The sequence below is a fragment of the Callithrix jacchus genome, chromosome 6 (genome assembly GCF_049354715.1).
Source record: "Callithrix jacchus isolate 240 chromosome 6, calJac240_pri, whole genome shotgun sequence".
NCBI lineage: Eukaryota > Metazoa > Chordata > Mammalia > Primates > Cebidae > Callithrix > Callithrix jacchus.
In genome coordinates, this window is record NC_133507.1 from 151,845,755 (window position 1) to 151,872,359 (window position 26,605).

The following is a 26,605-nucleotide window of genomic DNA, read 5'->3' on the forward strand; positions in this document are numbered from 1 at the left end:
TTGGGTCTTGTTTTGTGGATTACATGTATTCTTCTTTCTTGCTTTACTATCTCATTTCAGTTTATCACATTATCCAGGAACCTTCTGACTAAGAGTTCATAGAAGGCATATATATTAAGATCATTCCTATCTGGAAAAAAATTATTCTTAATCCTCACAACTGTATAAAAATTTGGTAAGTCTAAATGTATGCTTTGTAAATTCATTTGGTTCACTGTCTGGCAGTTTCCAGCATTGCTAATAAGAAGTCAGATGCCATTCTGATTCTTGATTCTTTCTTTCTTTTTTAAAAATTAATTTAACTTCAAGTGCATACTATATCTGGCATTTCTCCCCATGTTATCCCCCCCACCCTCCCCTCCCTCCCCATCCCCCACTGTCTCTCCCCTCCACCCCCACAACTGCCCCCAGTGTGTGATGCTCCTCTCCCTGAGTCCACATGTTCTCATTGTTCAACACTCACCTATGAGTGAGAACATGCGGTGTTTGGCTTTCGGTTCTTGTGTCAGTTTGCTAAGAATGATGGTTTCCAGATTCATCCAAGTCCCTACAAAGGACACAAATTCATCATTTTTAATGGCTGCATAGTATTCCATGGTGTATATGTCTTTCTATGTCACCAGTTGTGCCTCTCTGAAACTTTCTGGCTTTTCTCTTTAATCCCTTGATTCTAAAATCACACTGGGTCTTGGTGTGGGTGTTGTGCTCAGTTCTTCAGAACCCTTTCAAATGGAGACCAATTTATTTCAATTCTCATCATTTGGCTTGTGATATTATTTGATTATTTTCTCCCTTCTGCCTTATCTCTCTCTTTTATGTTTTGGAATTCCTGTTAGTTGGATATTAGGTTTCCTAATTGATCTTCTTAGAGGCTTCTTGTTTTTCTTTTTTCTTGACATTCTCGTATGTCTTCTTCTTTTGAATCTACCTTCTATGACATTTTCTCAGGACCTTCATTTCTTCTAGTGACTTAAAAATTTCTGCCATCATATTTTTAACTTCCAAAAGCCCTTTTAAAAAGTTGTTTCTCTTTTATAGCATCTGTTGTTGTCATTTCAAGAAATCCAGTATTTTACAATTACATCTGTTTTTTCCAAGTTTCTTTCCCAGCTCCTGCTCCATTATTTGCTTCAGCATGTGAAATAATTCATCATGTGTCCACTCACATTTAGGAACGAGACACTAAAAATCTGATTAGGAGCACTGTGTAAGGAATGCCTCTCACCGACTGTGCTGCATTTTGATTTTCACCTTCCACTTTATCTTCCGAAGGAACAGTGCCTCTAATTCCTGACCACTTCCAGAGTTCAAAAACATACATGGGATTACTCCTTGTCAGCATTTTCTCTACAAGTAATCAGGCGTTTTATTCTTTCATTCTGTGAAATTAGCTGCCATGTACCCACCTATCTTCTGAAATGTTTTGTTATCTCTTATCAGATGTCCTTTTGTCTCCTGTTCCCTGGTTCTTGGTGTTTTTCTGCCTGTAACTCTCTATTATCATGGAATTTCACAAGGAACAAAGATGAATGCGGGTGTATTTAACCTGCCAGGCTTAACCAAATACCTAGATTGATTCTCTAATGTGATTTGTCCTGGTGTGATAGGGGCTAGAACTGAAGCCTAAACACTGCCATCTTATAGAGAAGCCACTTGGGCCCTGGGCAGAGGTGTCATTCTCACAAGAGTTAATGTACATCAATTTTCAGAAGTGTTAAAGGTAAAAATGTCCACTGCTACCCCACTTCCCTTGCAACAAACCACAGACTTTAGCTTCTGTATAGACAGCTTGTCTTGCACACCCCTGCGCCCCCCTGAACAAGAAAAGGATGTGATTTTGCAGCTTAAATGCCTCGCTCACCCTGAGCTCGGGGCCACAGGTTGGAGAGACATGAGTCTTCCGTAGCTGCCGGCAATAAAGACCCTGCAATTTGGCATACTTTTGTCTTGGTGTTGATTTTCTGCTCACTCTGGTGCTACATCTGGAGATCTTTCTTTGTCCATCACCAGACAAAAGCCATCTTAGAGCCTTAGCTGGGTGGTTGCCCTGCCCTGGGGATCCCTAAGGGAGGCACCCCCTGAGACGTTCCAGGGCCCCAGGGTTCAGGCCCCGTGGTGACTGTGTAATCGCTGCCCACGTTCACTCAAAATTCTTCAGGGTCCTGGGAATCTCCAGAGGTAAGTCTGTTCTGGAATCTGGGGACTAGTCCATTGGTATCTGTAGCCCAAGCCAGGGGACTGGACGCGGTCACTGCAACTCTGACCCCGGCAAGCCTCCCCGAGACGTCGCCTGAGGCTCTGGCATCTGGTAGCTGGTATAGTGGATATTAGCATTTGGTTGTTTTCCATAACCTCTGTGTGAGTGTGAAAATGAATGTGTCTATATGTAGTCCCATGGCCAGTAGGCTACAGGGCTTGTGAGGGCCTTCACCCGAGGTTCCACGGGAGTGTCATAAGGCATAACGGTGATTCACCTCAGAACCAAAAATTCTGAGGTGACCAGGCCCGGGGTTTATACAGGTACACGTTAGCCAAGATGTCCTGAAATATCCCTCTGGGCACGTGGCCAGGCAGGCATTAGACTGGTCTCCCATCTGGGGTGTACCCATCCTTTGTCTGTCAATCCTATACATGGTTCTGTCTGTATTGTAGATTCACCAGTTTTGTTAAACTTTTGTTGGCTGTTATACAGTGGTTTAGACCTGCTTCCCTTAAGGTAGAAAACATTCTACAGTGGCTGATGGACCACTGGCTGCAGGGGACCTTTACTGAGTTCATGCCCCTGGAAGTAACTTCTGTTTCCTCTTCCTATTCCTTTTCTATCATTGAGGCCTCACTCTTCCTTTCCTCATTCTTCCTCTTTTTCACCTCTAAGAGAAAATTCTGCCCTTGGCAACTTGGGTATAATTTTTCTCTGTCTTAGAGAATCAAACTTTAAATAAGAAACTACCAGCCCTCTTCACCCATTTAGGGTGAAAAAGAAGTAATTGTCTCCTCTGTCAAAAGAGAGAAGGGAGGAGAGAGGACAAGAACAAGAGAGGAGACAGAGAGACAGAGAGAGAGGAGAGGAGAGAAAAGGAGAGAGAGAACGAGAAGAGAGAGAAATAGGGAGAGAGAAATTTAATGCTTTTTAGGGTCCCTATGTCAAGGTGACCAAAAACCACAGGGGCAGGAAACTTGCAGCCAGCCTAGCAGCTGGGAACTCAGAGTGACTGTGAGGTCAAGGCAGCTGCGAGCTCAGTTTTAAACTGACACTAAAAGGGTTTTTTTCCTTTTTCTGCAGACCGCCAGCCCTGCCTGGCTTTCAGGCAGGCCACACCACCTCAGGGTGCAGTAATTGCATCCAGAATACGACTCAAGAAAACTTTCTGCCTGCCTTTGCTACAAGTGGCCTGTTAGCACAGTAGTTAAGGTATAGGGCCTGCAACTGCAAGGTTGCTTGTTCACATCCTTATAGAGCCAGCCTTAAATCTAAAAGGAAAATTCTTGGGAAAAGCTGAAAGCTATAAAACTTTATGTTCACTATAATTTGTCTTGGTTGGAATTGGCTCTCTCTACAGCAGAACTTTTCCATCTAAATTGGCTTAAAACAACAAACAAAAAAAGCCTAGTTAAAACCAGTTCATGGGGTCACCTAGCTCCTGGCCCTTCACCCTCCTCCAATGCATGACAGCCAATTTCAAAGTGGGGTTTTCAGGACAATATGGGGAAAAGTTAAAACTGGAAAAACTCTGCACATTGTGTGAACTAAAGTGGCCATCGTTTGGAGTGGGGTGGCCAGACAATCCAAAATTCACCCAAGCAGTATGGAATGTTGTGACGGGTCCCTCGGGCACCCTGACCAATACCCATACACTGATCAGTGGCTGAATCTGGTCCGATGCCCCCCACCATGGTTAATCAAATGTGTACAAAAGACCGCGGAGGACCAAGAGTTGCCCCCACCATACCCTAGGCCTTCTAGGCAAGAACCTCAACAACCAACCCAGACAGCACCAGTGGCCAGCCCTTGTCCCCACTACATACCAGCAGTGGGGCCCCACACCCACCCAGGATTCTTCCGCCCGAGAGGCACCCCCAATGGAAGACAGTAGCCCCCAATGGAAGACAGTAGTTCACCCATTCTTTGTCCACATCCCCTTTTCCTCAAATGACTTGTACAATTGGAAGGCTCAGCACCCTCCATTCTCTAAAAAGCCTCAGGCACTCACAGAACTCCTGGAGTCCATTCTGTAGACTCACCGCCCCACTTGGAATAACTGTTAGCAGTTACTTCTTACTCTGTTTACCACTGAAGAGAAAAGCAGAATTAAATAAAAGGCCCTTAAGGCCATTATAGGTCTGGTGAAAGGTATAATAGAGGAAAAGCGAGACCTGATTAAAGACATTTTTCCCTCTACCTGACCCCAGTGGGACCCCAACACCTCAGGGGTCACCAGGCTCTGAACACTTTTCACTGGTATCTTTTGGCAAGGGTTAAGGGGGCAGCTAGGAGGCCCACACCCAGGCCCATCCTAGTATAAGGGTAACACCCCTCCATGGGCACCAAGGAAAAAACTATCCAGACCACAGGCACAACCAGTGCCTACAGAATATCTTAGTTTATAGTAATATTACTCAGCCATTTCCTTTATATAATCCTGCATGTAGTTGGAGCTATACTAACTCATTTAGTGCTGATTTATAAAATCCTACTGTATAACCATATAGTAGCTTATAGTCGAAGAAATGCCTAGAGAAGTCACAGAACAAAAGTAGTACATGAGAAAACAGCCAGACCAAGACAAGAACCAAAAATCCAGGTGGTGTTGTCCCTGCCTGAAAGGGCAGACTCTGTATGGCAGGCTTGGAGCAGTGCCTCTCCTCCTGATAAAGGAGTTGTAGTACTTTGCATCCAGTTCCTGTGAAAAGTAGGCCTCAGGCCTGAGATCCTGAAAGTAACCAAGGGAGAAGAACCCCTCTGGTGTGACCAGTCATGACTGTATACCCTGTCAGTCTTTTCTCGCTTCTGTGCTAGTTCAAATCATCCTCCCACAGATATCTAAAGAGAAAAACACAAGTCTGTCAGCTCCCATTGCATTAAGCTTACAATATCCTTCTATTAAAAATCCTTTGAAATCTCCAGTCCCCTACTGTGCATGGCCCACCTCCCTGCCTGGGTGACATAATAGGGTGGCCCCCTCGCTTGTATAACTCTGCCAGCCCCAATTCTATTCCCCCTAGAATGGTGGATTCTGCCAGACACAAGGACTGTGGTCCCCAAGACCTTAGGACGGGCCCTAGTTACGGACACACATCAGGACACACACTTAGGACAAACAGGACTAACTAAGCTGCTGAGGGCCAGATACCACATTCCACATCTACACTAATTTGTCAGGGAAACCACAACTTGGTGTGATGTATATGCCAGGATGAATCCAGGAGGCAATTGATTTTCTGCTCACTCTGGCACTACACTGGAATTCCTGAGATAACACCTACATGGTCATGGGACATGATCTTTCCATTCATTCCTGTGTTGGGTTTACGTACATTTTTTGGTGGGATTTTACTTTACGTGTTTATAAGCAACACTTTTTATTTTATATTTGTCTGGTGTTGGTAGCAAAACTGTAACAGCCTTATGAAATAATTGGAGATGATTAAAATTTTAAATTTATATATATATGTATATATATGAATGAATGATTTGTTTAATACAGGCATTACCTGTTACTTGAAGGATTGCTGAAAATTGTCGTTTAAACTACTTGAAACTGATGTCTCTGTGTGTAGGTGTGGGGTGAAAGTAGTTTAGGGTAGGTCTGTAAACATATTATCTATTTCTTTTATTTTTAGTTCTTATGCTGACCTTTGAGGCAATTTTTATCATTTATATTGTCCTAAAAAGTAACATTTTCCCTAGATTCTCTTATTTATTGATAGAAAATTGTAAAGGAATTTCTTTTATAAAGTTTTAATTCTTTCCTTCTCTGAAGACATGCTGCTTTTCTTATTCCTTCCATTGTTTATTACTGTCTTTTTCTTTGTTCTTTTGATCAATCTTTCCACTTTGTTGGTCTTTTAAATGAACCACCCTTTGCTTTTATTGATCCATGACTCTTATTTTTTGTTTGAGACATAATTACATCTTGCTTAACATTTTTATGTTTTTCTATATGTTTTCTTTTGTAATTCTTCAACTTTGTTGAGGGGATTACCTTGTGTTCTGTTTCTTAATTTAAAAAAATGAAGTTTTTCAAATTTAATTTACTTGTCAGTGTTTCTTATTTTCTAATAAATGCATTTTAGGTCATGAATGTTCACCTCTGTGCCACTTTGGTAACATTTGGCCTTTATCATGAATAATGTTTTCCTTGGAGTTTCTTAGCCATTTGTTATTTTGATTCTGATTTCCTGGTTAACCTAACAAAGTGTTTGGAAGCAGCTTTTAAAATTTCTCAGTGGAATGAGTCGGAGAAGTCATCCACTGTCCTTTGGCTGTTTACTCTGATCCTATCACATTGTGGTTAGAAATGTGTTTTTTAGGATTTTCATTTGTTTAGAGTCTATTGCTTCTTTTGCGGCCTAGTGCACAGTCCTTTCCGAGGCTTTGCCATATTTGAAAGGCAATATAATGTAATGAATGAGAGTGTAGTAATTAATGCCAGATGGAAGAGAGGGCAGGACAGGGGACGATCAACACTAGAACTAAAGATACATGTGAATGTATCTTTATAATAAAATGATTTATATTCCTTTAGGTATATATATCCAGTAATAGGTTTGCTGGGTCAAATGGTATTTCTGCCTTTAGGTCTTTGGGGAATTGCCACACTGTCAACAGTGGTTAAACTTGCACTCCCATCAGCAGTGTAAAAGCTTTCTTTTTCTCTGCAACCTTGCCAGCATCTGTTGTTCTCTGACGTTTTAATAATAGCCGTTCTGACTGGTGTGAGATGGTATCTCATTATGGTTTTGATTTGCATTTCTCTAATGATCAGTGATGTGGAGCGTTTTTTCATATGATTCTTGGCTACATATATGTCTTCTTTTAAGAAGTGTCTGTTGGTGTCCTTTGCCCACTTTTTAATGGCTTTTTTTAAATTGTAAATTTGTTTAAGTTTCTTGTAGATTCTGGATATTAGACCTTTTTCAGATGGATAGATTGAAAATTTTTCTCCCATTCACAGTGTTGTCTTTTCCCTCTGCTAATAGTTTCTTTAGTTTAATTGAATCCTATTTGAAAACTTTTGCTTTTGTTGCAGTTGCTCTAGGTGTTTTTGTCATGAAATCTTTGCCTGTGACTATGCCCTAAATGGTATTGCCTAGATTTTCTTCTAGGGTTTTTATAGTTTTGGGTTTTACATTTAAGTTTTTAATCCAACTTGAGTTAATTTTTGTGTGTGGTATAAAGAAGAAGTCCAGTTCAAATTTTCTGCATATGGCTAGCCAGCACTCTAAGCACCATTTATTAAATAGGGAGTCCTTTCTCTATTGCTTGCTTTTGTCAGGTTTGTTGAAGATCAGATGGTTGTAGGTGTGTGATCTTATTTCTGAGTTCTCTATTCTTTTCTTTGGTCTGTGTATATGTTCCTGTACCAGTACCATGCTGTTTTGGTTACTGTAGCCTTATGGTATAATCTGAAGTAGGTATCATGATGTCTCAAGCTTTTTCTTTTGGCTTAAGATCGACTTGGCTATTTGGGCTCTTTTTTGGTTCCATATGAATTTTAAAATAGTTTTTCCTAATTCTGTGAAGAATGTCCACGGCAGTTTAATGGGAATAGCATTGAATCTATAAATTAGTTTGGGCAATATGGCCATTTTCATGATATTGATTCTTTCTATCTATGAGCATTGTGTGTTTCTCCATTAGTTTGTGTCCTCTCTGGTTTCTTTGAACAATGGTTTGTAGTTCTTGAAGAGGTCCTTCACTTCCCTTGTTAGCTATATTCCGAGGTGTTTTATTTTCTTTGTAGCAGTTTTGAATGGGAGTTCGTTCATGATTTGGCTCTCTGCCTGCTTGTTGTTGGTGTATAGGAATGCTAGCAGTCCTGCACATTGATTTTTATATCCTGAGACTTGTTTGAAATTGCTTATCAGCTTAAGAAGCTTTTGGGCTGAGACAATGGAGTTTTCTAGATATAGGATCATGTCATTTGCAAACAAAGATAATTTGACTTTTATTTGAATACCTTTTATTATTTTCTTTTGCCTGATTCCCCTGGCCAGAACTTCCAATACTATGTTGAATAAGAGTGGTGAGATAAAACAGAAAAAGTAAACTTCAGGCCAATATCTTTGATGAACATCGATGCAAAAATACTCAATAAAATACTGGCAAACTGGACTCAGCAGCATATGTTTTTGTTTTGTGCTGGATTTCAAGGGGTATGCTTCCAGCCTTTGCTCATTCAGTATGATATTGGCTGTAGGTTTGTCATATATGGCTCTTATTATTTAGAGGTATGTTCCTTCAATATCTAGTTTATTGAGAGATTTTAACATGAAGAGATGCTGAATTTTTCAAAGGCCTTTTCTGCATCTATTGAGATAATCATGTGGTTTTTGTCTTTAGTTCTGTTATGTGATGAATCATATGCATTGATTTGTGTATGTTGATCCAACTTTGCATCATGGGAGTGAAAACATATATCCACACAACAACTTGCATGCAAATGTAGTAACATTATACTAACAGTTATAGTAATATTATAGTTAACTTTCACAAAATCGATCTTACACTGTTTCCAAAAGACCATTTTATAGCAACATGTAAGGGTTCCAGTTTTTCCACATCTTTGCTAAAACTTGTTATTTTATGTGTTTGTAGCCATTCCAATGAGTGATTATTAGTGTTTTGTTGAGGTTTGAATTTGCTTTTCTCTAATGACTAATGATACTGAGCATGTCTTCATGTGTTTATTATCTTCCATGTGTCTTTTGGAGAAATATCTATTCAAATCATTTGCCCATTTTTAAATTGGGTTATCTTCTTATTGAGTTGTCAGAATTCTTTACATATCTGAATACAAGTAGTTTATTGAAAATAAAATTAGCTAGTATTTTCTCCCAGAGTGTGGCTCATCTTTTCTTTTTCTTAATAGTATACTTGAAACACAAAAGTTTTCAGTTTTGTTAAATTTCAGTTTATCAATTTATTCTTTTAGGGATCACGATTTTGATGTTGTAGCTAACACTGACCTAAAGTCACAAATATTTTTTACTTTGTTTTCTTCCAAAAGTCTTATCATTTTCACATTTTTAGAAGACTACTATATAATTTGGGGAACCCACTGAAAAATAAAATGGGGGATCCTTGTTCATAAATTATTAAAGATTTCAGAACAGTAAAAGCGAAGCACTAAACTAAGCACAGAGTCTTTTGTGACTGCACAGAATGCATGCTCATGAAACCAGCACTGCTCTTACATTTAGATCCATGATCCATGTGAGTTGATTCATGTATATGATGTGAGGTAAGGGTCTACATTCATATTTTTGCATGTATCTATGCGATTGTACTTGTAGTATTTGTTGAGAAGACTATCTTTTGCTCATTTAATTGCCTTGGCACTTTTGTTCAAAATCAATTGCCAAAACCACAGGGTTTATTTCTGCACTCTCAGTTCTGTTTCCCTGATCCTTATATATCTTTCTGCCAGTACTGAAATTGTGTTGATTCATGTAGCTTTATAATAAATGTTGAAATAAGAAAGTATAAATCTTCCAACTGTTTTCTTATTTTTAGAGATTGTTTTGGCTATTCTGGATTCTTTGCAATTCCATATAAATTTTAGGATCAGCTTCTCAATTTTTCAAAAAAGCCATTTGAGATTTTGATAGGAATCACATTGAATCTATAGGTCAATTTGGAAAGAATTACCAGGTTAAATATATTGAGTCTTCCAATCTATAAACATGGGTATCTCTATTTATTTAGATTATTCATTCCTCTCAGCAATGTCTTTTCATTTTCAGCATATAAGTCTTGCATTCTGTTTGTTCAATTCATTCCTAAATATTTTATTATTTTGCCTACCTTTAATTTTGAATTTGAAAACTCAACTTTTAAATTTCTAAGTTTACTAGTTGGTTGTTTTATAGAAACAATATCATTGAATAAGTTATGGAGGTATTAAATATACTTATTCTAGGCCAGGCATGGTGGGTCATGCCTGTAATCCCAGCACTTTGGGATGCCAAGGCAGGTGGATCACTTGATGCCAGGAGTTTGAGACCAGCCTGGCCAAAATGGTGAAACCCTGTCTCTACTAAAAGTGCAAAAATTAGCCAGGCATGGTAGCACACAGCTATAATTCCAGCTACTAGAGAGTCTGAGGCAGAATTGCTTGAACCCAGGGGCAGAGGTTGCAGTGAGCCGAGATCGAGCCACTGTATTCTAGCCTGGGTAACAGAGAGAAACTCCATCTTAAAAATAAAAGAAAATTAAATAAACACTCTAACGTCTTATTCTATTTATTTATTATTTTTCTCTGATGTTACCAAAAAATGGTAAAAAGAAAGATCGGAAGGGACCTGATTAGAACCCTGAAACTGTCTGCTAAGCCAGTGTTAACATCTGGGGTGTAATGGTTTCATGCCCCTTCCCTACCATTCATTCTGAATTATACACAAATGAAAGACTTTTTAGTTTAATTCATATAAAAAGGGGATCATATATATTAATCTGAACATGATGTTTTCATTAAACAACAAAACTATTGCCTTCAACCCAAATTACTATAATTAAATAGCTATGTAATATTTCAACAGTGTACATTTATGAGAATGCACTCAACCATTCAGCCAAATGGACAATTATGTTATTTTCAGGTTTAAGGGTATGCATTATTTTTGTTTGTTTGTTTTTTGCTGCTAAAAACAATGCTGCAATAAATACTTTTGTGTTTGTGAGCATCTAATCAACAAATATTTATTGAACATGTTGTATATATCAGGTACTCAAGAAAATGAATGGACAAAACAGACACCACTGCCCTTATGGCATACTTATTTTTGGGAGAAGAGAGACAGTGAAAAAGATGATAAACAATAAACAAACAAATGCATCATTTATTTAAAATGTTAGAGAGTGATAAGGGAATGGGAAAAAGAAATAGAGGCAGATAAGGGGTTTGGGAGTCTGGGGGCAGGCTGGGGGAGTGTGGCTGTAATTTTAGATAGGTTGGTCAAAGCAAGCCTCATTGAGGAGGTGATAATGAATCAAGGATCAAAAAGAGACACATGTATCTTCACGGCGTAGACACATGTATCTATGCTGGGCAGAAGAAGTAGCTGGTATTAATTCCCTAAGGCTAGAGCATGTCTGGTTAGTCAAGAAACAACAAAGAAGTGAGTGTGGCCAGACAGAAGCAATAAAAGGGAGAGGAGAGAAGGCTGAATCATTTCAGACCCTTTAAGTAGTGTAAGGATCTGGCTTTCACTCTTAAAGAAATGGGGAGCTCTGTTACTAAGAAGTCGGGCAATGTTAAGAAAAAAAGAAGAATAAAAAAAAGAAAAAGAAAAAGAAATGGGGAGCACTGAAAGTTCCGCATTTCTTGTTTCTAGAAGACGCATGTTTATCTTTTCATTTCTATAGTACAGATTCCAAAAGCGGATCTGCTGTAATATATCTTAAAATTTAGCGGGTATTGCCAAATCTTTTCTGAAAAGGCTATAATAATTCATGCTCACACCAGCCATGAGTGTCTGTTTCTCTGAATCTTCTCCCATCTGGCATAGCGTTACTAATGGAATTGTGTTTGCCAATCTAATGGGTGAGAAATGGTTTCTCATTCATGTTTTAGTTTTAATGCATTCATATGTTTATTGGACATTTTAATTTTCTTTTCTTTAAGCTGCCTATCTCACAGGTTCATTTTGGAGTGTTTTTTGATCATTTTTTATTAACAGACTTTAGTCTTTGCCTATTAATATCAGATATATTAACCCTTTGTCATATCTACTGAAATGTTTTTCTACACTTTCATATCTGTGTTGCTTTTTAAAAACATTTAAATCTACTAAGAGAAAATTTCCTTTAACTATTCTTGTCTCAAATTGTTCTTGACTTACTCAGATGTTTGTTCCTTCATTTAAATACATACATTTTTTTATCCAGGGTTAAAAAAAAAAAAAACAGAGTCTCACTGTTACCCAGCCTGGAGTGCAGCAGTGTGACCTCAGCTCACTGTAACCCCCACCTCACCAGCTGAAGTGATCCTCCTGCCTCAGCCACTCACATAGCTAGGTCTATAGGTGCACATCACAACATCCAGCTAATTTTTGTATTTTTTTGTAGAGATAGCATTTTGTCATGTTACCCAGCATTTTGAACTCCTGAACTCGAGGGGTCAGCCTCCCAGAGTGCTGAGATTACAGGCATTAGCCACCACGCTTGGCCTTTATCCAGTTTTAATGGGGTTTCTGGTTGTAAATACACTATACTTACATAATAATTTCAGAAAAATTGATGTTATAAAATTACTACTTTTTTTCTCGAATTGGGGGCATTTTATATCTCCATTTATTTGGAACTTATTTAATTTCCTTCAAGAAAAATTTTCTAGTTTTCTTTATATAGGTCCTATACCTTTAAGACACACACATATATATATGTATGTATGTACGTATTTACTCTTGAGTCTGAGTATTATTTTTTTAACTTACGTTGTTCCAAATAAGAACTATAAGTTTTATATATATATGTATTTTTTATTTATACTCTTTGGTTTATTAGTTCTTTCTCACACTGTTATGAAGAACTACATGAGACTGGGTAATTTATAAAGAAAAGAGGTTTAATTCACTCATAGTTCCACAAGTTTAACAGGAATCATGATTGAGAAGTCTCGAGAAACTTACAATTATGGTGGAGGGTGAAGGGGAAGCAAGCACCTCTTCACATGTCAGAGCAAGTAAGAGGGAGAGAGAGAGAGCAAGGAAGAAATTGCCACACATTTAAATAATCAGATCTCTCTCATGAGAACTCACTCACTATCACGAGAACAGTATGGGGGAATCTGCCTCATGATCCAATCATCTCCCACCAGGTCCCTCTCCAACATGTGAGGATTACAATTTGCCATGAGATTTGGGTGGGGACACAGCACCAAACCATATCATCTGGCAAATTAATTTTCTAGTTCTTAGGAATTTTATTAGGCCTTTAGTTTTTCTATGTATATAATTATAGAACATATAATAGTGTACCCTATTTTAGTATTTATACTAATTGTTTTATTTTCGTAGCCTATTGCATTAGGTAAAGCTTCCGAAATATGCATATGTATAAGTGCATATATATGTATTATATATATATATATTTGTAAACACACATGCACATATATATGTGTATACATGTATACTGGTGATAATGGTAGACATTCTGATATTGTTTTCTATTTAAATAACTTCACCATTCATATTTACTCTAACATTTGCTGATATTAGAGAGTTCGTGTTATGTTAGTTTTTATTTCACATAGTTTTTACTTTAAAAAATAGCTGTTAAGACTTATCAATTCCCTGGTAAAACCATTTGTGAATATATTTAAATACCTCTCATTTATTGATGTAAAATTATAGAGATTTTTCTAATATTGAACTGTTTTTTCCCTTATTTAATCTCATTGTCATTATCTTTCACTTTCTTTGTTTCTAAATACCCTGTAGCTACAAGTTTTATTTCATCTTTTACCCAACACAGTGTGCTTTCTTTTGTTTTCTAAAATCTTAAGAAATTTATTTTCATTATGCGATCTGTTTCACTTCTACTGATTGTAACTTACTGAGACTTTTGTGGCCAAGATTATGCTAAATATTGATAATGTGTTCCTCTGTTTTTTGTTGTTGTTGTTGTTGTTGTTTAAATTTTTTATTGGATTTTAGGTTTTGGGGTACATGAGCAGAGCATGCAAGAAAGTTGCGTAGGAACACACATGGCAGTGTGCTTTTCTTTCCTTCTCCCCTTCACCCACATTTGGCATTTCTCCCCAGGCTATCCCTCCCCACCTCCCCCTCCCACTGGCCCTCCCCTTTTCTTCCCAATAGACCCCAGTGTTTAGTACTCCCCTTTCTGTGTCCATGTGTTCTCATTTTTCATCACCCGTCTATGAGTGAGAATATGCGGTGTTTCATTTTCTGTTCTTGTGTCAGTTTGCTGAGGATGATGTTCTCCAGATTCATTCATGTCCCTACAAACGACAAAAACTCATCATTTCTGATTGCTGCATAATATCCCATGGTGTATATGTGCCACATTTTTCCAATCCAGTCTATTATCAATGGGCATTTTGGTTGATTCTAGGTCTTTGCTATTGTAAACAGTGCTGCAATGAACATTCGTGTACATGTGTCCTTATAGTAGAACGATTTATAGTCTTTTGGATATATACCCAGTAATGGGATTGCTGGGTCAAATGGAATTTCTATTTCTAAGGCCTTGAGGAATCGCCACACTGTCTTCCACAATGGTTGAACTAATTTACACTCCCACCAACAGTGTAAAAGTGTTCCTTTTTCTCCACATCCTCTCCAGCATCTGTTGTCTCCAGATTTTTTAATGATCACCATTCTAACTGGCGTGAGATGGTATCTCAATGTGGTTTTGATTTGCATCTCTCTGATGACCAGTGATGATGAGCATTTTTTCATATGATTGTTGGCCTCATATATGTCTTCTTTCGTAAAGTGTCTGTTCATATCCTTTGCCCACTTTTGAATGGGCTTGTTTGTTTTTTTCCTGTAAATCCGTTTGAGTTCTTTGTAAATTCTGGATATCAGCCCTTTGTCAGATGGGTAAACTGCAAAAATTTTTTCCCATTCTGTTGGTTGCCGATCTACTCTAGTGACTGTTTCTTTTGCCGTGCAGAAGCTGTGGAGTTTCATTAGGTCCCATTTGTCTATTTTGGCTTTTGTTGCCAATGCTTTTGGTGTTTTGTTCATGAAGTCCTTGCCTACTCCTATGACCTGGATAGTTTTGCCTAGATTTCCTTCTAGGGTTTTTATGGTGCCAGGTCTTATGTTTAAGTCTTTAATCCATCTGGAGTTAATTTTAGTGTAACGTGTCAGGAAGGGGTCCAGTTTCTGCTTTCTGCACATGGCTAGCCAGTTTTCCCAACACCATTTGTTAAACAGGGAATCCTTACCCCCTTGCTTGTTTTTCTCAGGTTTATCAAAGATTGTATAGTTGTAGATATGTTGTGTTGCCTCCGGTGCCTCTGTTTTGTTCCATTGGTCTATATCTCTGTTTTGGTACCAGTACCATGCTGTTTTGATTACTGTAGCCTTGTAGTATAGTTTGAAATCCGGTAGTGTGATGCCCCCCGCTGTGTTCTTTTTCCTTAGAATTGACTTGGCTATGCGGGCTCTCTTTTGGTTCCATATGAAGTTCATGGTGGTTTTTTCCAGTTCTGTGAAGAAAGTCAATGGTAGCTTGATGGGAATAGCGTTGATTCTGTAAATTACTTTGGGAAGTATAGCCATTTTCACGATATTAATTCTTCCTAACCATGAACATGGAATGTTTCTCCATCTGTTCGTGTCCTCTCTGATTTCGTTGAGCAGTGGTTTGTAGTTCTCCTTGAAGAGGTCCCTTACGTTCCTTGTGAGTTGTATTCCAAGGTATTTTATTCTTTTTGTAGCAATTGGGAATGGCAGTTCGTTCTTGATTTGGCTTTCTTTAAGTCTGTTATTGGTGTAGACGAATGCTTGTGATTTTTGCACATTGATTTTATATCCTGAGACTTTGCTGAAGTTGCTTATCAGTTTCAGGAGTTTTTGGGCTGAGGTGATGGGGTCTTCTAGGTATACTATCATGTCGTCTGCAAATAGAGACAATTTGGCTTCCACCTTTCCTATTTGAATACCCTTTATTTCTTTTTCTTGCCTGATTGCTCTGGCTAGAACTTCCAGAACTATATTGAATAGGAGTGGTGAAAGAGGGCATCCTTGTCTAGTGCCAGATTTCAAAGGGAATGCTTCCAGTTTTTGCCCATTCAGTATGATATTGGCTGTTGGTTTGTCATAAATAGCTTTTATTACTTTGAGATACGTTCCATCGATACCGAGTTTATTGAGGGTTTTTAGCATAAAGGGCTGTTGAATTTTGTCAAATGCCTTCTCTGCGTCAATTGAGATAATCATGTGGTTTTTGTTTTTGGTTCTGTTTATGTGGTGAATTACGTTTATAGACTTGCGTATGTTGAACCAGCCTTGCATCCCCGGGATGAATCCTACTTGATCGTGATGAATAAGTTTTTTGATTTGCTGTTGCAATCGGCTTGCCAATATTTTATTGAGGATTTTTGCATCTATGTTCATCATGGATATTGGCCTGAAGTTTTCTTTTCTTGTTGGGTCTCTGCCGGGTTTTGGTATCAGAATGATGTTGGTCTCGTAAAATGATTTGGGAAGTATTCCCTCTTTTTGGATTGTTTGAAATAGTTTTAGAAGGAATGGTACCAGCTCCTCTTTGTGTGTCTGGTAGAATTCGGCTGTGAACCCATCTGGACCTGGGCTTTTTTTGTGTGGTAGGCTCTTAATTGCTGCCTCGACTTCTGCCCTTGTTATTGGTCTATTCATAGTTTCGGCTTCCTCCTGGTTTAGGCTTGGGAGGACACAGGTGTCCAGGAATTTATCCATTTCTTCCAGGTTTACTAGTTTATGTGCATAGAGTTGTTTGTAATATTCTCTGATGATGGTTTGAATTTCTGTGGAATCTGTGGTGATTTCCCCTTTATCATTTTTTATTGCATCTATTTGGTTGTTCTCTCTTTTCTTTTTAATCAATCTGGCTAGTGGTCTGTCTATTTTGTTGATCTTTTCAAAAAACCAGCTCTTGGATTTATCGATTTTTTGAAGGGTTTTTCGTGTCTCAATCTCCTCCAGCTCAGCTCTGATCTTAGTTATTTCTTGTCTTCTGCTGGGTTTTGAGTTTTTTTGATCTTGCTCCTCTAGCTCTTTCAATTTTGACGATAGGGTGTCAATTTTGGATCTCTCCATTCTCCTCATATGGGCACTTATTGCTATATACTTTCCTCTAGAGACTGCTTTAAATGTGTCCCAGAGGTTCTGGCATGTTGTGTCTTCGTTCTCATTGGTTTTGAAGAACTTCTTTATTTCTGACTTCATTTCATTGTTTTCCCAGTCAACATTCAAGAGCCAGTTGTTCAGTTTCCATGAAGCTGTGCGGTTCTGGGTTGGTTTCTGTATTCTGAGTTCTAACTTGATTGCGCTACGGTCTGAGAGGCTGTTTGTTATGATTTCAGTTGTTTTGCATTTGTTGAGCAGTGCTTTACTTCCAATTATGTGGTCAATTTTTGAGTAGGTGTGATGTGGTACTGAGAAGAATGTATATTCTGTGGATTTGGGGTGGAGAGTTCTGTAAATGTCTATCAGGTTTGCTTGCTCCAGGTCTGAGTTCAAGCCCTGGATATCCTTGTTGATTTTCTGTCTGGTTGATCTGTCTAATATTGACAGTGGAGTGTTAAAGTCTCCCACTATTATTGTGTGGGAGTCTAAGTCTCTTTGTAGGTCATTAAGAACTTGCCTTATGTATCTGGGTGCTCCTGTGTTGGGTCCATATATGTTTAGGATCGTTAGCTCTTCTTGTTTTATCGATCCTTTTACCATTATGTAATGGCCTTCTTTGTCTCTTTTGATCTTTGTTGCTTTAAAGTCTATTTTATCAGAGATGAGAATTGCAACTCCTGCTTTTTTTTGCTCTCCATTTGCTTGGTAAATCTTCCTCCATCCCTTTATTTTGAGCCTTTGTGTATCCTTGCATGTGAGATGGGTTTCCTGGATACAGCACACTGATGGGTTTTGGATTTTTATTCAATTTGCCAGTCTGTGTCTTTTGATTGGTGCATTTAGTCCATTTACATTTAGGGTTAATATTGTTATGTGTGAATTTGATACTGCCATTTTGATGCTAAGTGGCTGTTTTGCCTGTTAGTTGTTATAGATTCTTCATTATGTTGATGCTCTTTAGCATTTAGTGTGATTTTGGAATGGCTGGTACTGGTTGTTCCTTTCTATGTGTAGTGCCTCTTTTAGGAGCTCTTGTAAAGCAGGCCTGCTGGTGACAAAATCTCTGAGTACTTGCTTGCTCGCAAAGGATTTTATTTTTCCTTCACTTCTGAAGCTCAGTTTGGCTGGATATGAAATTCTGGGTTGAAAGTTCTTGTCTTTAAGAATGTTGAATATTGGCCCCCACTCTCTTCTGGCTTGTAGTGTTTCTGCCGAGAGATCTGCTGTGAGTCTGATGGGCTTCCCTTTGTGGGTAACTCGACCTTTCTCTCTGGCTGCCCTTAGTATTTTCTCCTTTATTTCAACCTTGTTGAATCTGACGATTATGTGCCTTGGGGTTGCTCTCCTTGCAGAATATCTTTGTGGTGTTCTCTGTATTTCCTGCATTTGAGTGTTGGCCTGTCTTGCTAGGTGGGGGAAGTTTTCCTGGATGATGTCCTGAAGAGTATTTTCCAGCTTGGATTCATTCTCTTCGTCCCCTTCTGGTACACCTATCAAACGTAGGTTAGGTCTTTTCACATAGTCCCACATTTCTTGGAGACTTTGTTCATTCCTTTTTGCGCTTTTTTCTCTAATCTTGGTTTCTCGTTTTATTTCATTGAGTTGGTCTTTGACTTCAGATATTCTTTCTTCTGCTTGGTCAATTCGGCTATTGAAACTTGTGCATGCTTCGCGAAGTTCTCATATTGTGTTTTTCAGCTCCTTTAATTCATTCATATTCCTCTCTAAGTTATCCATTCTTGTTATCATTTCCTCATATCTTTTTTTAAGTTCCTTAGTTTCTTTGCCTTGATTTAATACATGTTCTTTTAGCTCACATAAGTTTCTCATTATCCACCTTCTGAAGTCTAATTTTGTCATTTCGTCACAGTCATTCTCTGTCCAGCTTTGCTCCCTTGCTGGTGAGGAGTTTTGGTCCTTTCTGGGAGGCGAGGTGTTCTGGTTTCGGGTGTTTTCCTCCTGTTTTCGCTGGTTTCTTCCCATCTTTGTGGGTTTACCCGCTTGTCGTCTGCGTAGTTGCTGACTTTTCGATTGGGTCTCTGAGTGGACACCCAGATTGTTGATGATGAAGTATTTCTGTTACTTGGTTTTCCTTCTACCAGCCTAGTCCCTTCACTGTACGACTGCTGAGGTCCACTCCAGACCCTGCTTGTCTGGGGTGCACCTCTAGCAGCTGTGGCACAGTGAGGGATGCTACCCATTTCTTTTTCTGCTATCTTTGTCCCAGGATGATGCCTGCCAAATGTCAGTGTTTTGGATATAGAGGGGTCAGGGAGCTGCTTGAGGAGACAGTCTGTACTTTTTTGGAGCTCAATTGCTGAGCTGTGAGCTCTGTTGTTCATTCAGGGCTGTTAGGCTGCTATGTTTGATTCTGCTGCAACAGAGCTCATTAAAAAAACCCTTTTTTTCTCAAATGCTCTGTGTTGAGGGGTTCGGGCTTTATTTTTCGATGTCCGTTGAGGTGTCCTGCCCAGCTAGAAGGCAGACTAGCCACTGTTTGCCTGCTGAGGTTCCGCCCTGCTGTTGTGTGATTCACCCTGTTCCTGCAGGCTCTGCTGTGGTCTCCGCCATGCCCTGCAGCGGAGTCTCTTCGTTGTAGCATGTTGCCTCGGCAACGGCAGGCTGCATCAGCAGTGGGCGTGTATCTCAGTAGGGAGGGGTTGCCTTGGCAATGGCTGGCTACATCAGCAGTGGGAGTGTATCTCAGTTGGGGCGGGTTGCCTCGGTAGTGGTGGACTCCCCTCCCCCTAAGAGCGTCTCGGACCGTCTGCTCGGGATAGTTTGAAATCGCGGTTTTGTTCATCCCACTGGGTACCCCCAACACTCTGTCCCTGCAATCCCCTGGGCTGGCCTACTTTCCAAGTCTCGTTCAGTCTCAAGTCCAGCCCTCTCAAGTCTCAGGTTGCCGGTTCAACAGGGCACCCGGACAAGCACGCCCTGTGGGGATTGCTGGGTAGGGCCGGCCACCACCGCCCCAGCTGCTGGCTTCGCCAGGCAGACCTATTGCCTGGTGTCCAGTGTCTTTTTTATACTTGGGAGTTTCCCCGTTCTGTGGGCAACAAAGATCAGTCTGGAAATGCAGCTCCGATTCACCTCTTTGCGGATTCAACGAGAGCTCCAATCCTGGGTTGTTCTCAGAGCGCCATCTTGAGTCCTCTCTGTGTTCCTCTGTTTTTAAGTAACAATATTAAATAATAAATCATTCTTATTAATTTATGTAGAACATGTATATTTTGTCCATTTTTGGTACATGGAAAGAGTAAAAAACTAGGGGTGAATCGTTTTGCAATATTCACAAAACATTTTTCCCATTATTTGTTTCTTGAATTTTGAATTGACATTAATGGGAACAGTTCTGCTTTTTGTTTTACTTAAAGTTGCATACCATAAGTTGCATATTTTTCATTTCAACATATTTTACGTCACTGTGTGTTCACTTGGATTCTATCTTTGATTCCAATCAATATCAATACCAACAATATTGATGATGCCTTTCCAATATCATTAATATTGTCTTTCAGTATCACTTTTTTATGCATATTCAGTGTTATAATTTTTCAACCTTTTTTCTGTTTTGCCTATTTTAATTCACTTTTTTCTTGTTTTATCTCTCTAAAAATGCAAACTATGTTTGCTCTTTATTTTTATTTTCAGTGTTTCATAGGTTTCACAATGTCTGATTTTACTTAATCAGTAGTTCCCTTCAACGTTTCAAATTCAATGTTTAATCTGTATTTCTGTCATTGTTACAGTTGAATCTGAAACCATACTGTTCCACTATATTGTTTCCACACTTAAAACAAATTTCTTAACTCAGGTTTTCATAACCAACCCTGCTCAACATTGTAAGTTTGTTGATATAATTTGAAGCTTTAATTTAAATAGTTATTATTTGGAATTTCCCCCCATTTCCCCCAATATCTCTGTTTCTCCTGGGGTAACTTTTTTCTCCTTCTCTTTTTTTTATACTATACTTTCTTTCTGATATTGAAGTATTTCCTCAAGTGTCTATTGATCTGTGGTTATTTGTTTCTACATAAGAGAAGGCTTTGGAAATCAATCAATGTGATTTACCAATTATAAAATAAAGAAGGAAAAACATACTAATATCTCATTAATACATTTGATAAAATTTAACATCTGTTCATGAAAAAATTCTCAGCATATTGGAAATAGGTAGGAACTTAGCAAATTAGAAATAGGCAGGAAAGTCATATGAATATCTTGGTAGATGCATTTGATAAAATTCAACATATGTTCATGATAAAATTCTCAGCAAATTAAAAATAGGTTGAAATGCAAAATACAGTGGCTAACAGCTGTGATCCCAACTCTTTGAGAGGCCAAGGTGGGAGGATCACTTGAAGCCAGGTATTCAAGACCAGCCTAGGCCACAAAGCAAGACCCTATCTCTGCAAAATATAAAAATAACATAAAAATTAACTGGACATGGTGACATGCATCTGTAGTCCTAGCTATTCAGGAAGCTGAGGTGGGACTATTACTTGAGGCCAGGAGTGTGAGGCTATCATGAGCTATGATGCATTCCAACCTGGACAGCAGAGTGAAAGGAAGAGAAGGGAAGGGAAGGGAAGACAAGGAGAGGGGAAGGGTGGAGGGGAGGGAAAAGAGAAGGGAAAGGGGAAGGAAAAGAGGAGGGAAAGGGGAGGGAAGGGGAAGGGGAGGAGAAGGGGAGGGAAGGAGAGGGGAAGAGAAGAGAGAGAGGAAGGGAAGAGAAGGAAGAGAGGAAGGAAGGGAGGGAGGAAGGAAGGAAGAGAGAAAGAGAAGGAAAGAAAGAAAGGAAAGGAAAAAAAGGAGAGAGAGAAAGAAAGGGAAAGATGTGTAAAGGTGTAACAAACATCATATTTAGTGCTTTTCTAGTTTCTTTTTCCTTAAAATTGGAAATAAGGCAAGGAAGTCATCTCTCACTTCTTCTCTTCAGCATTGTATTTAAACAGTGAAATAAGATCCAAAAAAAGAAATAATTGTTATTTGGGGATAAAAACAATGAATCAGTTTTTATTTGTTGATGACATGATTGTTTTCTTTAAAATATAAAGGAAATCTGTAAATACTTTACTAGAACTGATACATGAACTTAGCAATGCCATAAATATATGCTTAATATTTTTCATACCAATTATAATTTCATACAATGGTAAGAATTTGAAAAGCAATATTATTTAAAGTAGCACCAGACAAAATAAAATAGGAATCAATTTAATGAAAGTTGTGCTTATTTTTTTTCTCTTTTATTAAAAAAAATTATTTTATTGCATTTTAGGTTTTGGGGTACATGTGCAGAACATGCAAGATAGTTGCATAGGTACACACATGGCAGTGTGTTTGGCTGCCTTCCTCCCCTGCACCCACAATTGGCATTTCTCCCCAGGCTATCCCTCCCCAGCTCCCCACCCCGCTGTCCCTCCCCTATTCCCCCGAGTAGACCCCAGTGTGTAGTACTCCCTTCCCTGTGTCCATGTGTTCTCATTTTTCCTCACCCGCCTATGAGTGAGAATATGCAGTGTTTCATTTTCTGTTCTTGTGTCAGTTTGCTGACAATGATGTTCTCCAGATTCATCCATGTCCCTACAAAGGACATGAACTCATCATTTCTGATTGCTGCATAATATTCCATGGTGTATGTGTGCCACATTTTCCCAGTCCAATCTATCATCATGGGCATTTGGGTTGGTTCCAGGTCTTTGCTATTGTAAACAGTGCTGCAACGAACATTTGTGTGTATGTGTTCTTATAGTAGAACAATTTATAGTCCTTTGGATATATACCCAGTAATGGGATTGCTGGGTCAAATGGAATTTCTATTTCTAAGGCCTTGAGGAATCGCCACACTGTCTTCCACAATGGTTGAACTAATTTATGCTCCCACCAACAGTGTAAAAGTGTTCCTATTTCTCCACATCCTCTCCAGCATCTGTTGTCTCCAGATTTTTTAATGATCACCATTCTAACTGACGTGAGATGGTATCTCAATGTGGTTTTGATTTGCATCTCTCTGATGACCAGTGATGATGAGCATTTTTTCATATGTTTGTTGGCCTCATGTATGTCTTCTTTTGTAAAGTGTCTGTTCATATCCTTTGCCCATTTTTGAATGGGCTTCTCTGTTTTTTTCCTGTCAATCTGTTTGAGTTCTTTGTAAATTCTGGATATCAGCCCTTTGTCAGATGGGTAGGTAAACTGCAAAAATTTTTTCCCATTCTGTTGGTTGCTGATTCACTCTAGTGACTGTTTCTTTTGCTGTGCAGAAGCTGTGGAGTTTGATTAGGTCCCATTTGTCTATTTTGGCTTTTGTTGTCAATGCTTTTGGTGTTTTGGTCATGAAGTCCTTACCTACTCCTATGTCCTGAATGATTGTGCCTAGATTTTCTTCTAGGGTTTTTATGGTGCCAGGTCTTATGTTTAAGTCTTTAATCCATCTGGAGTTAATTTTAGTGTAAGGTGTCAGGAAGGGGTCCAGTTTCTGCTTTCTGCACATGGCTAGCCAGTTTTCCCAACATCATTTATTAAACAGGGAGTCCTTTCCCCATGCTTGCTTTTGTCAGGTTTATCAAAGATTGTGTAGTAGTAGATATGTTGCGTTGCCTCCGATGCCTCTGTTCTGTTCCATTGATCTTTATCTCTGTTTTGGTACCAGTACCATGCTGTTTTGATTATCGTAGCCTTGTAGTATAGTTTGAAGTCCGGTAGTGTGATGCCTCCTGCTGTGTTCTTTTTGCTTGGAATTGACTTGGCTATATGGGCTCTCTTTTGGTTCCATATGAAGTTTAAGGTAGTTTTTTTCCAGTTCTGTGAAGAAGGTCATTGGTAGCTTAATGGGGATAGCGTTGAATCTGTAAATTACTTTGGGCATTATGGCCATTTTCACGATATTGATTCTTCCTAACCATGAACATGGAATGTTTCTCCATCTGTTCGTGTCCTCTCTTATGTCGTTGAGCAATGGTTTGTAGTTTTCCTTGAAGAGGTCCCTTACGTTCTTTGTAAGTTGTATTCCTAGGTATTTTATTCTCTTTGTAGCAATTGTGAATGGCAGTTCGTTCTTGATTTGGATCTCTGTAAGTCTCTTATTGGTGTATAGGAATGCTTGTGATTTTTGCACATTGATGTTATATCCTGAGACTTTGCTGAAGTTGCTTATCAGTTTCAGGAGTTTTTGGGCTAAGGCGATGGGGTCTTCTAGGTATACTATCATGTCGTCTGCAAATAGAGACAATTTGGCTTCCACCTTTCCTATTTGAATACCCTTTATTTCTTTTTCTTGCCCGATGGCTCTGGCTAGAACTTCCAGTACTATGTTGAATAGGAGTGGTGAGAGAGTGCATCCTTGTCTAGTGCCGGATTTCAAAGGGAATGCTTCCAGTTTTTGCCCATTCAGTATATTGGCTGTTGGTTTGTCGTAAATAGCTTTTATTACTTTGAGATACGTTCCATCAATACCGAGTTTATTGAGGGTTTTTAGCATAAAGGGCTGTTGAATTTTGTCAAATGCCTTCTCTGCGTCAATTGAGATAATCATGTGGTTTTTGTTTTTGGTTCTGTTTATGTGGTGAATTACTTTTATAGACTTGGGTATTTTGAACCAACCTTGCAAGTAGGTATTTTGAACCAACCATCCAAGTGGGACGAATCCTACTTGATCATGATGGATAAGTTTTTTTTATGTGCTGTTGCAATCGGTTTGCCAGTATTTTATTGAAGATATTTGCATCTATGTTCATCATGGATATTGGCCTGAAGTTTTCTTTTCTTGTACAGTCTCTGCCAGGTTTTGGTATCAGGATGATGTTGGTCTCATAAAATGATTTGGGAAGGATTTCCTCTTTTTGGATTATTTGGAATAGTGTCAGAAGAAATGGTACCAGCTCCTCTTTGTGTGTCTGGTAGAATTCGGCTGTGAACCCATCAGGACCTGGGCTTTTTTTGTGTGGTAGGCTCTTAATTGCTGCCTCAACTTCAGACCTTGTTATTGGTCTATCCATAGTTTCGGCTTCCTCCTGGTTTAGGCTTGGGAGGACACAGGTGTCCAGGCATTTATCCATTTTTTCCAGGGTTACTAGTTTATGTGCATAGAGTTGTTTGTAGTATTCTCTGATGATGGTTTGAATTTCTGTGGAATCTGTGGTGATTTCCCCTTTATCATTTTTTATTGCATCTATTTGGTTGTTCTCTCTTTTATTTTTTATCAGTCTGGTTAGTGGTCTATTTTGTTGATCTTCTCAAAACACCAGCTCTTGGATTTATTGATTTTCTGAAGGGTTTTCGTGTCTCTACCTCCTTCACTTCTGCTCTGATCTTAGTTATTTCTTGTCTTCTGCTGGGTTTTGAGTTTTTTTGATCTTGCTCCTCTAGCTCTTTCAATTTTGACGATAGAGTGTCAATTTTGGATCTCTCCACTCTTCTCATGTGGGTACTTATTGCTATATATTTTCCTCTGGACATTGCTTTAAATGTGTCCCAGAGGTTCTGGTATGTTGTGTTTTCATTCTCGTTGGCTTCAAAGAACTTTTTTATTTCTGCCTTCATTTCATTGTTTATCCAATGAACATTCAGGAGCCAGTTGTTCAGTTTCCATGAAGCTGTGCGGTTCTGAGTTAGTTTCTGAATTCTGAGTTCTAACTTGATTGCACTATGGTCTGAGAGAGTGTTTGTTATGATTTCAGTTATTTTGCATTTGCTGAGGAGTGCTTTACTTCCAATTATGTGGTCAATTTTAGAGTAGGTGTGATGTGGTGCTGAGAAGAATGTATATTCTGTGGATTTGGGATGGAGAGTTCTGTAAATGTCTATCAGGTTTGCTTGTTCCAGGTCTGAGTTCAAGCCCTGGATATCCATGTTAATTTTCTGTCTGGTTGATCTGTCTAATATTGACAGTGAAGTGTTAAAGTCTCCCACTATTATTGTGTGGGGGTCTAAGTCTCTTTTTAAGTCATTAAGAACTTGCCTTATATATCTGGGTGCTCCTGTATTGGGTCCATATATGTTTAGGATCGTTAGCTCTTCTTGTTTTATCGATCCTTTTACCATTATGTAATGACCTTCTTTGTCTCTTTTGATCTTTGTTGCTTTAAAGTCTATTTTATCAGGGACAAGAATTGCAACTCCTGCTTTTTTTTGCTCTCCATTTGCTTGGTAAATCTTTCTCCATCCCTTTATTTTGAGCCTTTGTGTATCCTTGCATGTGAGATGGGTTTCCTGGATACAGCACACTGATGGGTTTTGGTTTTTTATCCAATTTGCCAGTCTGTGTCTTTTGATTGGTGCATTTAGCCCATTTACATTTAGGGTTAATATTATTATGTGTGAATTTGATACTGCCATTTTGATGCTAGCTGACTGTTTTGCCTGTTAGTTGATGCGGATTCTTTATTTTGTTGATGCTCTTTAGCATTTGGTATGTTTTTAGAATGGCTCGTACTGGTCCTTTCTATGTGTAGTGCCTCTTTCAGGATCCCTTGTAAAGCAGGCCTGCTGGTGACAAAATCTCTGAGTACTTGCTTGTTTGCAAAGGATTTTATTTTTCCTTCACTTCTGAAGCTCAGTTTGGCTGGATATGAAATTC

At 38.8% G+C, this 26,605-nt stretch overlaps 1 protein-coding gene across 4 annotated transcripts in view; it reads left to right on the forward strand.

The window, feature by feature from the left end:
- SP140L (SP140 nuclear body protein like) overlaps positions 1-26,605 on the forward strand; it is a 75,165-nt gene that overhangs the window by 6,492 nt on the left and 42,068 nt on the right. The window contains exon 1 of one of the 4 annotated variants that reach the window (XM_054258011.2): positions 1,945-2,178. The exons of the other annotated variants lie outside the window; for them this stretch is intronic. The gene's annotated coding sequence lies outside the window, so the exon portion shown is untranslated. Of the gene's footprint in view, positions 1-1,944; positions 2,179-26,605 lie in introns of those variants that run through there. 4 annotated transcript variants of the gene reach the window in all.